This window comes from Prionailurus bengalensis, chromosome B1 (assembly GCF_016509475.1).
Source record: "Prionailurus bengalensis isolate Pbe53 chromosome B1, Fcat_Pben_1.1_paternal_pri, whole genome shotgun sequence".
Classification (NCBI taxonomy): Eukaryota; Metazoa; Chordata; class Mammalia; order Carnivora; family Felidae; genus Prionailurus; species Prionailurus bengalensis.
In genome coordinates, this window is record NC_057344.1 from 145,107,128 (window position 1) to 145,122,278 (window position 15,151).

The window sequence follows — 15,151 nt, forward strand, 5'->3', positions numbered from 1 at the left end:
GGCTTTCCACCCTGAGCAGTCACTGCCCTGAGCCCAAGTTGCTTTAAAGGGGAGCCGGTGAGTCACCGGCAGCCTGATTCAGGTAATTTGCATTTGCTCAGTGGACCACAGGAATCAGGGCCTGCGGTATGAGGGTAAGAAGTCAGCAAGGAAATACCAGACAGTGTTTATCAACCAGAAGTTTCTTGGAATGACAGCCAAACGGCATTCATCTATCCTTTGGAGTCAGATTGTGGGCAACCACGCCCTCACTACCCTTTTAATTCCCTCCAATCTTCTCTGCCCGTAGTGCCCTCTCTTTACTTGTTCTACGGGTCTCCCTGGGCAAGAGAAAGAATCTGTTTAGGGAATACTCAACAGTGCTTCCCTCTGTGTGGTTGACTTACTTTAAAAAGCCAAGCAGGATGGGGAGGGTGTTGTCCAAAGTCTTCCTGACCCAGGTAGTTTGAAGAGGCTGTTCACAGGCCTTGGGTCAGAGATTACGGCTTTTTCTTTTCTCTGCTTTTGTCCAGGAGCCAAAGGCAGCAGCGTCACAAAACTATCTTCTCTAGTAGCCATCACGGTCGCTGTCCACACAAACATGGCTATTTTTTTTTTTAATTTAATGTTTATTTGTTTTGTGTGAGAGAGAGAAACAGCGTGAGCAGGGGAGGGGCAGAGAGAGAGGGAGACACAGAATGTGAAGCAGGCTCCAGGCTCTGAGCTGTCAGCACAGAGCCTGACGCCGGGCTCAAACTCACAAACTGTGAGATCATGACCTGAGCCAAAGTCGGACGCTTAACTGACCGAGCCACCCAGGTGCCCTCAAACGTGGCCATTTGGTAGATGAACTCAGTGAGTTGTGTTTCCAGGGCTCCTTCTGATTCATCATATTGTCCCTGTGATGGACATGGTGTGCCTGGTTTGTTTCCTGAGAGAATTCGGTTTGTCTAGGAGAGATGGGAGGGGATGGCCACCATGAGAAAGAGCATGGATCTTGAATTGGGAAAACTGGCTTCAATCTTGATACCTTCTCTTCCTGTCTAGGTGAATCCCTGAGACTCGGAGGCGTCTCTTGTGTAAAATGGGCCTTGTCATATTTCCCTCAGAGTGGTGATGGATATAGAAGAGGTAACTGACCTGAAGCCCCAACCACAAGGCCTGGCCCATGAAAGGGACTGGTTAGGATTGTCAGTGAATTATAATGACTCCAGTTCTTAACTTGTTCTCTTAGGAGCTAATAGTTGTCTGCTCATTCAGTCACTCCACAGGCCTCCCCTTTGAGAACATTTTCCTGGGCATTGCAGAAAGAACAAAACAGAACACAGTCCCTGGCTTCCAAGGGCTAACAATCTATCGGGGGAGACCATGCAAGCTGAGGACCAAACTGAGGAAGAATGCAAATACTCACAAACTAGAAAATGGCAGATTCCACAGGCCTGATGAGGATCCTAGGCAAAATTCTAGGACAGATGATTAAATGGACGATTTGTCAGCAGTTTGGAAAGGAAGCAGGGATCATGGAGAACAAGGCATTACCCACTGACTGGGCAGCTCTCTGTTGGTCATGTATCATGTGCCACACACTGGTCTAGGTGCTGGGACTAAAACTTAGGGTTCTGCTCTCATGGAGCTTATGGTCGTGCAAGGACTTAAATACTAAGAATAACAATAAAGGGTCTTGAGTATCAAGAGAGAGGAGTACTGGAGGCAGAGAAATCTGTAATTTTATGTCACTGGGTGAGGTATTACATATAGTGATGAGGGACTGAAGCAGAAAAATGTTCACCTTTAGCCCAGAAGGCCTAATTGTGGGCTGCATTGTTCCGATAAGGATCAAATACGTGCCCTTTGCTACACTCTTAAAGGGTCTCATGACTGCTTGTAAATCTCACTGATAGTTAATATCAAGCTGAAGGATAAGCACCAGAGAAATCTTGTGAAAGTAGTTTTATGTGTAGAAATTTGAAGAAGACGTTTATGATCTAATACTCCCTGCACGTCCCCTCCCCCTTGAGCACTAAGCAGCAGAAAGTGTAGCACTTTCGGCCCATGGGTCCTATCCCCGTGCTGTAATAAGTACCTTTCTGGCTCTTTCCATAATTTGGCTATTGTTGAAAGCGATGAGAAAGAATAAAATCCTGCTATTTGCAGCAACGTGGATGGAACTGGAGGGTATCATGCTAAGTGAAATAAGTCAGTCAGAAAAAGACAGATACCATATGTTTTCACTCATATGTGTATCCTGAGAAACTTAACAGTAGACCAGGGGGGAGGGGAAGGGGGGAAAAAGAGTTACAGAGAGGAAGGGAGGCAAACCATAAGAGACTCTTAAATACTGAGAACAAACTGAGGGTTGATGGGGGGTGGGGGAGGGGAAGTGGGTGATGGGCATTGAGGAGGGCACCTGCTGGGATGAGCACTGGGTGTTGTATGGAAGCCAACTTGACAATAAGTTATATTAAAAATCAATTAAATAAATAATAAACATAAATAAATAAAAGTACCTTTTTACACCAAAAACAGCTCAAGAAATCTTTCTTGACCATTCAATTGCAGCCCCACATGATATATTACTTTGCCCCCTGCATTGAAAACACATTACCATGCCAATAAAATTCGATCCATGTAATCTCTTACTACTGCCCAATGTTCCTCTTTGTGGATTTACTGAAAATTATTGAAGCAAACTTTTAGTTGATGGAAGTTTGTATCATTTTTTCTGATCCTCTTTCTTTTCTCTATTGGATTTCTGACAAGCCTTCAGTTTAAATGCTGATGACATAAATAACAAAAGCCAAATGGCGTAATTGTTTTTTTCTGTTTGCATCTATTGTCCTGAAATTTATAAAATAAAGGAATGAAGCTTCCAAAGGAGGAAAACGATTTTTTCAAGTAGGTAACAAACAAAACTTTGCTCTGTTGATGATATAAAACAAAATGAAAGAGACGGGGTGTGAGAGAAGAAGCCAAAATGTAAATTTGTCTATCAGACAATCAACTGGTGTCTCAGGTAGTGCTCTACACTATAGATTACTCTTCCTTTTGGATGGGTTTCCTGCCCACCAGGAACACCCTGTGGAGAGGTTGACATAAGCTTTCCACTCCGCCCCTCTCTCTTCGAGAAGACATTCATTCTGAATGCACGGAACCTAACCACCAGACCCCAAGTTTCTTTTATTATTTTTCTGGGAGACTTAAAAAATACTCATGCAAATGGGGCTAAGCTCCCCGCATAGGTCTGCCCTGGGGGTAGCGGATCAGATTCCCTGATGTTCCTTTGAAAGTGTAAACCCATGTGTAGAGGAAACAGGCAAAGAAGGGGAATGGTACCTGCTAGCGCCGGTGGCAAAAACGACTAAAAACCAAAAAAACTCGGGATGTATAAGGTGAAAATATTCTGAGACAGTAACCTGCAAGGGAAGCCGCACATGATGATGTTGATGCGGAAACTGAAGATCAACTGAAAGCAAACATGGAAAGTGAGCATTATCTGTCCTTAGAGCCTCCATGCCAGTGGGCTCGGCACGCGGGGCTGGCACTTCCTTTCCACCTTGTAGGCTTTATCTCACATAGTCATCATGTCCAAGTTTTGTGACAGCTATTGTCTTTTCAATCCCCTCTCATTCTAAGATCAAGAAAATGTTCTTAAAAAGAAACTCTAATTATATCACTTTCTAAGGATCCTTTGATGATACTCCATTGCCTAAAAACCAAAACCCAAAATCCTTAGGTGAATATTCAAAATTGTATTACTGATCTGTTTTGATCAATGGTTTTATTCCATCTCCCATCAATCTCTAGCTTAGATCCCAACCCCAGGCATAGTTCTCTGCTTCTAACTCTCAACTTTGTCTTGCTCTTCCAAGGAAGGAAGGAATGCAAATATCTGTATGGGGTCAGTGGTTCTCAACCGGAGGGGATTTTGCTCCCCCCCTCTCCCAGAGGACATCTGGCAATGTTTAGAGACGTTTTTGTTGTCACAGTCCCCCACAGCGAAGTCATCTCTGGCCCCAAATGCCAATAGTGCTGCTGTTAAAAAAAATAACGTTTAGAGCAACCTCGTGTGAAGTGTGTTGATCATTTCTTTGAGCCTTTAGGAATTTGCTAAAAGGAGGAACAAGTTTCAGGATAAAGGGAACACTGGAATGGAAACATAGATGTACTAAGAGGAAGACTTTTTTGTCTCCACTGGGTGATCAAATCAGTTGCAAAGTCGGTCGCACTCCTGCCAAGCTGCAAAGCGAATTTTCTCCCTTAGGTCAAAGCGAATTGGAGAACTAGAAATGAGTATATTCACAAGAAGCCAGGTAACACCTTCTGCTTGATACAACTAAAATGGGTCATCCTAAAACACAGGTAGCTGAAGTAGGGTTGAAAGGTATGGGCTCTGCCTTTCCTCACCAGTTTAATTTTTCAAGCTTTTCTGCACCCAATACTAAAATAGACATGCTTTAATGGAGACCTAGGAGGATGGGGCAAGCCTCCAGTCCTGTTGCTTAAAGATTAAAACTACCGGGTCAGGAGGCCACATTAAGGCCCTAACCAGATCTCTGATAGTGCCAACAGCGGACAGATCAAAAGGAACAGAATTTTTAAAAATCTCATTGAATTCTTATTTGACAGAAAATTCTACCTTACTTCTTCATTGGTGATGTATGGAGTTACTGTCTTGCCATATCTTATTTATTTATATATATATTGAGGGGAACCAAGTGTTCAACAACACATAAAATCAGTGAAGATGTTGTGAGGTTAGATTAATTTGAGGGGAACCAAGTGTTCAACAACACATAAAATCAGTGAAGATGTTGTGAGGTTAGATTAATTTGCAAAAAATCTTTACTTACCTTAAAAAAGGAAATATTTCTTTATTTCTTTTTTTTTTTTTAGAGGGGGTAGGGAGTGGAGAAGGGTAGAGGGTGAGAGAGAGAGAGAGAGAGAGAGAGAGAGAGAATCTTAAAGAGACTCCACGTCTAGTGCAGAGCCTTACCTGGGGCTTGATCTCATGACCCTGAGGTCATGACCTGAGCCAAAATCAAGAGTTGGATGTTCAGCCGACTGAGCCACCCAGGGACCCCCAAAAAGGAAATATTTCTGAAGCTTATTTCAAACGCAGTAATTTGAGTGATAATCTTCGCCGTCATATACTTTAAAAATCCACAGATGATCACTTTCTCATTTAGTTGAAGGCTAATCAGTGAGATTCTGATGTCCACATTCTCAATGTCAAGAAAGCTATTATGGCTTTGGGTCACTCTTGTTGATGCACCCAGGTATGCTTTTTCACTTAAATCTTTACTAGTTTCTCCCTCCATGGTAACTTCACACACTGCCCGTGGGCACATTCCTTCACCACCTTATAAGAATTATTAACCTTGTCCTTTTGTTCTTTTTCCTGAGGTTAATTACAGGGACCAGGGATGGGATGCAGGTTGATAATGTCTGTCTTGCCGAACCAGTATCAGATGTGAGGTCAACAGGTAAGGAACTAGGACCCCTGGATGGTGCCAGGACGCCGAGGACAGTGTGTTACCTGGAGAAGTTTCAAGCCTCCTAGAGAAGTTTCGAGGCCCATCCAGTTCCTGCCCTAACCCCCACATAATTTGCTAATCATACATAAACTGTTCCTAAGCTTAACAGGGCAAGGCAGACTTGGGACTGATTTCCTGACTGCTGGTTGGGCTGCCCTTCTGATAATAAAGCTTTCTGTGAATTAAACCTGGTGATTCAGAGATTGACTCACTGCGCTTTGGGAACATGAATCGGATTTCAGGGTTCTGTAAGGAGAAGGGCCCATGTAGCTGGTTTGTGTTAGGTGGTTTTGTTTGTTGTTGTTTGTTTGTTTGTTTCCTATAACTTTATGAGGAGGTGATGTAGGACTCAAGAGGAGTTATATTTCTTTCTCAAAGACTCAAAGATACCAAGTGGTAAGGTTGAGATTTGGAACAGGAACTTTCCTGACTTCAAAATTCTGTCAAAATTCAGTGCAAAGGCCCTGAGACAGAGGTAGGCATGGCATGTAATATAAGACCACAAGGAGGCCGTTGTAGCTGAGATAGACTAGGGGATAGACTAGGGGATGAGCTCAAGGAGTGATGGAGCCAGATCATTTCCCTGAGGGAAATGGGAAGTCACTGGAAGATTGCGCATAGAGGCGTGACATGACCTTACTTACATTTGAAAGGACAACTCTGGCCACTGCGTGGAGGAGAGACTATTGGGGGGTGATGGAGAACTAACTAGCAGAAGTGTAGGAAGGAGACGATGGTGACACAGATTGGGGTGGCAGCAGTGGAGACGAACAAAATAAGGAGATTCTGGACATATTTTGAAGGTGGACTTGACAGGATTTCCTGTCGGGAGAGGAAGGGTTGGAAGGAGGTTGTGAGAGACACCAGAGTCCTAGGTAACACCCTAGTTTTGGTCTGAGCGTTTGACGGCTGAGGTTGGGTGTGATCAGGTGGTGAGACTGTAATTGCATTGTATAAAGTTATTATAATATTGCTTCCTCCATAATGAAAAAAAATCAGGTGACTAAAAAGCACGTTTGTACTTTAGCGAGTACCTAACATAAGACAAGTTATAGCGTGTGGAGTGGCACCTCGAAGCTGCAGGACTGGAGAAGTGAGATCTTCAGGTTTGGGGATTAAGAGGGATCTGCCTTGTGGCCTGACTGGCCGTGTGTCCAAGGCAGCTGTGCTCAAGGAGGAGAGAAAGGACAGGGTGGGCAGATGAGCGAGCCGCCGTTTCTGTTCCTGTGTGGGGTCTGGCTTCTCCGGCTGCCCTGTCTTATTACGGGTAACCCCCTACACTGAAATTGTGCTTTGTATCTGTCCTCTCTCTCTCTTTCTCTGGACTTTGAGAACCTTGATGGCAAGAACTTGGTCTTTTTTTTGTGTGTGTGATAAAATAGACAATATAAAAATGACCATTTTAACCATTTTCAAAACGTGTATTTATTCATTTTGAGAGAGAGAGAGAGAGAGCCGGGGAAGGGCAGAAAGAGAGGGTTCCAAGCAGGCTCCGTACCCCCAGTGCAGAGACTGGTGCAGGGCTTGAGCTTATGAACCGTGAGATTATGACCTGAGCTGAAATCAAGAGTCGGAGGCTTACCCGACTGGGCCACCCAGGTGCTCCAGCATTTTAACCATTTTTAGGTATGCAGAAGAACTGAGCCTTGATTACATTTGGAGCCACAGTGCCTGTGTAGAGTGAGCACTCAGTAAACTATTTTGGAATACACCACAGACAGATGTCTGGGGAGAAGGGCCTCTGCTTGTGTACCGGGGTTCATGCACCTTGTTGTCTGGCAAGTCCCTGTCGGGGGAGGGCGGGAGGGTGGCTTTGTCCAGGGTCTCGAGCTGTCTGCCATTCTCTGCTTTTTGGATCTGAGCTCAGGGGAATTTAATCTCCTTTTTCCTCCCACTCGCACCCTGAGAGGTGGTGGTACTTTCATGTGTCAACCTGGCTAGGACATGGTGTCCGGCTGTTTGCTCAAATAACGACCATTCTGTGAGGATGGCTGTGGATGACATTGACATTTAAATGGATGCATTTTGAGTAAAGCAGATTGCCCCGCTGCTGTGAATGAGCCTCACACAAACGGTGGAGGCCTGCGCAAAAGACTGACCGCCCCTGAGCAAGAGCAAGAGGGAGTCTTGCAGCAGATGGCCTTGGGACTTAGACGGCAGCATCGGCTCTTTCCCTAGGTCAGCCTGCCAGTCCGCCCTGCAAATTTGGGCTAGCCTCCATGATTACGTGCACCAGCTCCTCAAAAGAAACCTTCCCCTCTATACAAACACACCCATATTCTCTCTCTCTTTCACTGGCATGTGTATACATGCTGCCCCGTCAGGGTGAGGGGCCAAGCCCACAGGAGGAGACTTACATTGAATGCTCTTACGAAGAACCTTGGTGTTTGTGGATAATGAAAGGCCGAGCCAAGTGCTCCTTGAGCAGAGATGTGTGGCATGACTTTAGGAACTTCTGCCTGGTCTGTGAGCATCGCACTGCTTCTAACACGGGTACTTCAGAGAGATGCCCATGAGGAGAGCAGCCCCTTCCTGGCTCAGGACAGCCTTTCTTTTAACTGGGGCTGAAACTATTTGGGGGGAGAGTCCCAAAGTGGTGACCACCCTGCTTTGCTCTCCGCTGTCTCCTTTGCCCTCCTTTGGTGGTTTAAAAACGTGTTTAGAATTTCGAGGAGCTCCAACTCTGAAGATATGGGTTTGGATATCACAAAAGTGGTTTTTGGTTTAAAATTTTTTTATGCTTTATTTTATATTTGAGAGAGAGAGAGAGAGAGAGAGAGAGATTGTGGAAGCAGGGGAGGGGCAGAGAGATGGAGATAGAATCGTAAGCGGGCTCCAGGCTCTGAGCTGTCCGCACAGATCCCGACACGGGGCTCAAAACCACGGACCGTGAGATCATGACCTGAGCTGAAGTCAGACGCCTAACCGACGGAGCCACCCAGGCGCCCCTAGAGCTCTTGTCCTAATCCCTGGGCTAAGTGTGCTTTGACACCCTGGCCGTCCACTTATTGATGTGAAAGCTTTGTAACAGTATCCTTGAAATTCACCTGTGTAGTGTCGGACAAAGACTCGTTTGTTAAAACAGTTGCTTTTCAAGGCAAAATGAATAAATAAACAGAGGTAGAAGGGACTCTACAGGTTAAAAGATTTAAGAGACATACCAACCAATTACAATGTTGGGACTTTATTTGGGTCCTGTTTCAAATATGCAAATTAAAAAAAGACAATTGGGGAAATGTGGACTGCGTATTTGACGATATTAAGGGATTATTGAAGGTGTGATAATGATAAATGACTTTGTCCCCCCTCCCCCCCCCAAAAATAGAATCCTTACCTTTTAGAGATAAATGCTGACGTAGTTACAGATTAGATGCTGTCTGAGATTTGCTTCCAAATAATCGAGAGGTTGGGAAGTGAGTGGGGAAATAGAATAAGATTGTCCATGTTTAATAATCATGGAAGCTGGATGACAAATGCATTTGAGTTCATTATACTCTGCTTTTGTTTGGCACTTTCCATTATAAAAAGTTAAAGAAAATCACCCTGTTTAAATTTTTGTTGTATTTCTCAGAAATGTTGAAAGCACCGTGGACCTACTTCACAGGACTAGTGGGAAGAAGGACAGTACCTAGGGAGAGAACAATTAGGATCTGCTTAGAGGATTCACCTTCCAAGGGGTCACTTATTTGAGGGTGATCCTGGGTCCTTTCCACCTGGCAGATAGAAGATTCTTCCGGGCTGCATGAATGCATGTGCATATGAATGAATGAATGCAAATGACTGGTGTCCAGGAAGAGAATGATTCTGTCACGAGAGCAGAAAAAAGAATCTAATCTCAGGGCCAAATATAATGATAAGATGATTCTTTGTTTCCCATTTAGCCAAATTGTGTATTTTAAAAAAGTGTTTATTTTTGAGAGAGAGTGGGGAGAGAGAGGGCAGAGAGAGGAGAAGACACAGAATCCTAAGCAGGCTCCAGGCTCTGAGCTGTCAGCACAGAGCCCGACATGGGGCTTAGATCATGACCCGAGCCGAAGTCGGATGCTCAACTGACTGAGCCACCCAGGCGCCTCGCCAAATTGTATATTTAAGGGGAGCTTTATCTACCACAGTCATAATAAGGACCAAAATACTTATACACCATTCCTATTTGTCCTGGTGGACACCTGTCCACAAAGAGATTTACTAACACAAAAATCTTCACTCTGAAGGGATGTCCCCACCACTACACCTCTCAGAGCCCATACTCTGTTCTGAGCTCTATTGCCTTGTTTTGTGTGCTCAGCCCAGAATCATCCCAATTCTTCTGAGTTCCCTCTGAGGAACTGGCATTACTCTTCTGTCTCCAGGATTGTCTGTAACCTATGCCTGTCAATCACCGTATAGCATTCCTATGGCCACAGCATTTGTTTTGGAATGGGCATTTGACTCAAGCCAAATCAACCGGGCCCAGTCAAAACTAATCCTGGGACTTTTGTATGAGTGTGACTAGAAAAGACACACCATCCTTGAACCTGAAGTTGGGAACAGATACGCCTACCTGAAGGGAGAGCCTGCTTGATAAAGCAGAGTGGAGAGATGTCAGATTATGACAACATCATTTGAACCCCTGGGTCCAGCTGTACCTGAGGCCACACAGTATACTGCATGTGGTTTGCTAAAATCCTGAAATATAACCAACACAATCTCATAGTAGCAAAGCACATATGGAATAAAGATTTTATTATAAGCCTAGTGTTGCTATGAAAGAAGAGATATTAACCAACTATAGATGCAGACGCAGAGTAGAAAACCTTCTCTGTTGTAGTAGTTGGGTAAGGCACTGGCAGAGATCAGGACCAATGTATTAAACATTCTATGCATTCTTCCTGAGAGCTGAGAGGAACCAGGGGACTAGACAGACTCCTGAGCAGGTGAAACACTGCTTGAATGTCTTGCCGACGTGTGTGATGAGGTGACTTCACCCTGAGTGCTCAGCTGCCTTGTTTATGCTTGGCTGTAGCATCAGACATATCCAGATTGTGGTGATGAGTAACTCTGGGCTTTCCCCAGCTTCAGACACAGGATGAGTTCACATTTTATCTTTCAGCCTCTCAATACCCCAGTTGGAGCTTCTGAACAGAATGATTGAAGCCTAGCCTGAAGGTGCTGTGAATGTTCGACAGTAATTCAACATTCAGTGAATCGGAATCTCTGGGCTTGGTGTTATAGGTCAGGGTTGACAATATGTATCTTTGTATAGTGATGAGAATATGTATCATACCAGCTGTGAGAGCTTGGGCAAGGTATCTAAGTTTTCTGTTTAATTTCCTCACCTGTAAAGTGAGAATAGGGGCGCCTGGGTGCCTCATTCGGCTGAGCAACTGACTCTTGATCTCAACTTAGGTCATGATCCCAGGGTTGTGGATTGAGGCCTGGGTTGGGCTCCAGGCTGAGCGTGGAGCCTGCTTGAGATTCTCTCTCTCTCTCTCTCTGTCTCTCTCTCTCTCCCTCTCCCTCTCCCTCTCCCTCTCCCTCTCCCTCTCCCTCTTTCTCCTCCTCTCTCTCCCCCGCTTCTCTCTCTCTCTAAAATAAAATAAAAATAAATAAAATAAAATGAAAATAATAGTACCTACCTCATAGGCTTGTTATAAGGTTAAATAAGTTAATGACTTTTAAGCACTTTGAAAAGAAATTGGCACCTTATGTTAGCTATCATTATTACTGCAAAATAACAATTTTCTGCCTCGGACAAACACTTCCTCTAGAACCTGGAGATCTGAAAGAAGACAAAGAAAAGGCAAAAATACGAGGATTTATGAAAATTGTGAAAAGCTCTGTGAGAGTGTGCAATACTTCTCAGATATCGGACTCTGAAGTCTTGTGTTTTAGTTTTCTGAGATACCGAGTCCTTTGGAAAGCTTGTCTGGAAGTTTCTTACAGGGGATGAAGGCATTGTATGTTTGTTTTAGGGTTCTGCTAGGGACCAGTCATAGGCAGGCTAACTAAAATCTTGTAACCACACCTACCCAGACAGTGGTTTCCGTAAATCTCAGTAGTTAAGCTGGTAGGGGTTTGAGAGAGTTCTTTGAAATGCTCAGGTAGCACAGGAAGTGGCAGTAATTCAAGACTTGGATTCAACTTTAGCCAATGTCTCCAGGAGACGATGAGGGTTGGTAACAACCAACCCCTAGGTTTTCAGAGAGGAAATGGTGTTGATTTCCATTTGTAGAATGCTGTTGTTATAATTCTCTTTCCCTTCCTTTTTCCCCTCCTCTTCCTCCTTTCTCTCTGTGTTTCACAGGAAGTCTATATTCCCCTCTCCAGAAGTAACCACTTTTAACAGTGTGCCATATATCTTTTGATTTCTTTTTCTGTATGTTTACACACACTTAGAAACTGTTTTGTAGGAGGGTCTCCGAAATTTTTACGTAAGTGGGATAATATTTTGAGTTGCCATTTATTTCTTTTCACTGAAAGGGAGCCTTTTCTTTCCATGCCAATACACATGGACCGATCTCTTTCTTTTCAATCGTTGCTTCTTATTGCATTATGTAGGTACACCATAGTTTGTCACCACTTGATGGAATTTTATTTCCTTTCCATTTTTTCGCCCTTGAAAAATTCTCATAGCCCTCTTTGGGCACACGCAGAACCTCTTTGCCATGTAAGGCACGTTTAAAAATAACTTGCTGAAACTGTTTGGAGATTTATATTACAGAATACATTTTCATTTCCCTCGAATCTTTCCCAGTCCCTATGGGGCCTTGGCGAGTGTGAACCTTTGGGTAGCCCTATTTTATTGTTGGTTAAAACCATTTCCCATCTTTTCAACAAAATATGGCCAAATAATGGTGATGGCCACAGAAAGGTGAAAGGTGTATCTCAATAAGACAGTCTACTCTTAAGACCCATCTACGAGTGGCATCATGAGAATGGCAGCCAAAACCTTTTTTGAAATCCTAAGGATTTCAGGTAATTTCCTTCGGGTGTGTAGCCCGGCAACACTTTGTACCGTTAGAAAATCGACCTCTTTCAGAAGCACCAGTACCGTTCAGTTTAATTGGTCTGTTGAGTGCGCTTTGCTGGCAAGTCTATAGCTGAAGGCCCATTTCCACAAGGTGCTCGTCATCTGTATTTGTGGTTGGCATCCTGCACAGCCTGTATACTTCACTATCTTTGTTTAATGAGACACTTCTATTTTAAAAAGCATGAGGCCAGATCCGCTGAGTCAGATGTGATATTATCTTTTAAGTGCACAAGCTCTACCACAAGGATTTGGGAAATTTATTACATGACACAAATGTGTCAGGAGCTCCCTTGCTGCCAACAACCACAAAGGAGCTAAGATTAGTTCAAAGACTGTTTAGTGACTTGCTATCTGAGACAGTGTTACTCAAAGTCGTGAGCCTGTGAACTCTTTTTTTTTTTTTTTTACTAGTCCAGAATGAGATACGGCAACGTTCTGGTTGTTCCAGAACGTCAACCATTACAACCGTTCCATTCACAGAAAAAAGTCTTGCGAAAAAAACGCCATGAAAAAATTTTAGTTTTCAAACGTATAATGGATTCTACACTCCACAATTATTTCCGTAATATTTTACCTTTTTATTAAAACTACAGTGTGCTTCATGGCATAGTTGATTTGCATTCCGTGCAAACTCCTTACTCTGTCCGCTGGTCTGTGAACCCCATTTTAAGTAGCACTAGGATGCTTTATGAAGTTGAACGAACAAATGAATAAATGAAGCATATCTAATCTGGATTAAATGGCTTTTCAGGGTTGAGGTGGGAGGATGGAGAGAAGGATGAATTAACTTTTCTCTCTCAGTGGGGCAGTGTTCTTTACCTGCTTTTGAGCTCTCACAGAGAGGGAAGTTATTTAAGGCACACCATTGCCTGTACCACTACCCTTCCCCACTAAATGCATTTTCCTCTCTTGTTTTTGCCCTCCTTTCTGTTCTTATCTCCTTTTTCCATGCTTCTGGCATGGAATTTAAAGAAAGAAAATATATACGGAAAGCTCATTGTTTTATGTTTCACACACAATGGAATACAACTCTCACCACAACTGGGTTAGGAAAGCATTACTGTCTACTTTGTAAATGCGCAGAGAAATTCAGGAAGTTGGTCCGGGTCCTACCTGTGATAACGTGGCCGGCTTGGGCCTTGACTCTAGGTCTGTTTGGTTCTCTCCCAGGGGGGTTGGTCTGCTACTCTCATACCCGAGGAGGTGCTAAGAGAAATCCAGATCCTGGGACAGGACTTGGAAAGTGCCCACACTGACACACTAATGTTCCATTTTGGAACTTTGAGATTCCATTACTCTCCCAGTCTCGGCACCTTCTTTAATTGCCTAAATTCTGCTACGTCGTCGCCCACTTCTCCAGATTTGTTAGATACTTTGTGTCCCTGTAGGTTGTGGATGCCTTCATCTCATTTTTGCATCCCTCACAAGAGGGTATGGGGCTTTAACGTTTATTTTTGAGACAGAGAGAGACACAGCATGAACAGGGGAGGGGCAGAGAGAGAGGGAGACACAGAACCGGAAGCAGGCTCCAGGCTCTGAGCCATCAGCCCAGAGCCCGATGCGGGGCTCGAACTCACAGACTGCGAGATCGTGACCTGAGCTGAAGTCGGCGCTTAACCGACTGAGCCACCCAGGCGCCCCGAGGGTATGGGGCTTTAAATGCAGGACACGTGATGGATGGGTTGTTACACTGAATGTTAGTCTGTAAACTTCTTCATGTGCCTAAGATAAATATTAGATGAATGAGACCGAGTGAGACTCAGGCACTTAAGCTTTAAGGTGTGATATGAATCTGAGCATGCGTGTCATCCTATAACGCAGTGCGGAGAAAGGCATCGGACAGCCCATTCTCCTGAGATGCACTCCTTGCTGCCCGTTACTACTCTGTAACCTCCTTGAGGACAGGAACGGAGACTTTTGTTTCCCCAGTGCCTGGCACATACCCTGGCATACAGTTCCCGGTACTTGAAAACGTGTAGAATTAATGAATGTGCTCAGCACTTGTTCTTAAACGGCTGTTCCTGGTGCTGTTAACTCCCACACGGTTCTTAGATCACAAAGTACATCTTCTTCTGCTCTTGGATTTCCTGGTCCTGATCCAATATTTTTTTTCTTCCTTTTTTATCCCGGCCAGCTCCTGCTTTGCATCAGGCCCCATTCTATGACCAGATGCACAGCAGGGAGGACGGTAAGAGATGGGACAATTGTTAGAAGCACGGAGGAGTGAAGTATGAGGAAGCGATATGAAAGGAAGACCACGTAGCCCACGGAGAAGGCAGTCACTGGTGCAGACAGCTCACACCCCATCCAGCTTGCCTCCAGCAGACCCACTGACTATCATGGCCTTCCCATTGATCCAATGGAGGAGCCAATTATACCTTTGAGCTTCCCTCTAGAAGCACTGAATTTGACAATGTGTATGACAGATCAGTAAAATTTCGGGGGAGGAGTATCCAGCGAGCACGGGCATGCTAGGACATCCCCTCTGAAGTAAAAGACAAATTATTACGGCTTGCATCTCCCACTGTGAGGAAGGAAACACAATGCCTAACAGGCCGTTTTGGATTTCGAAGGGAGCACATTTCACACCTAAAAATACTGCTCTCAGCTGTTATACTTGGGTGACATG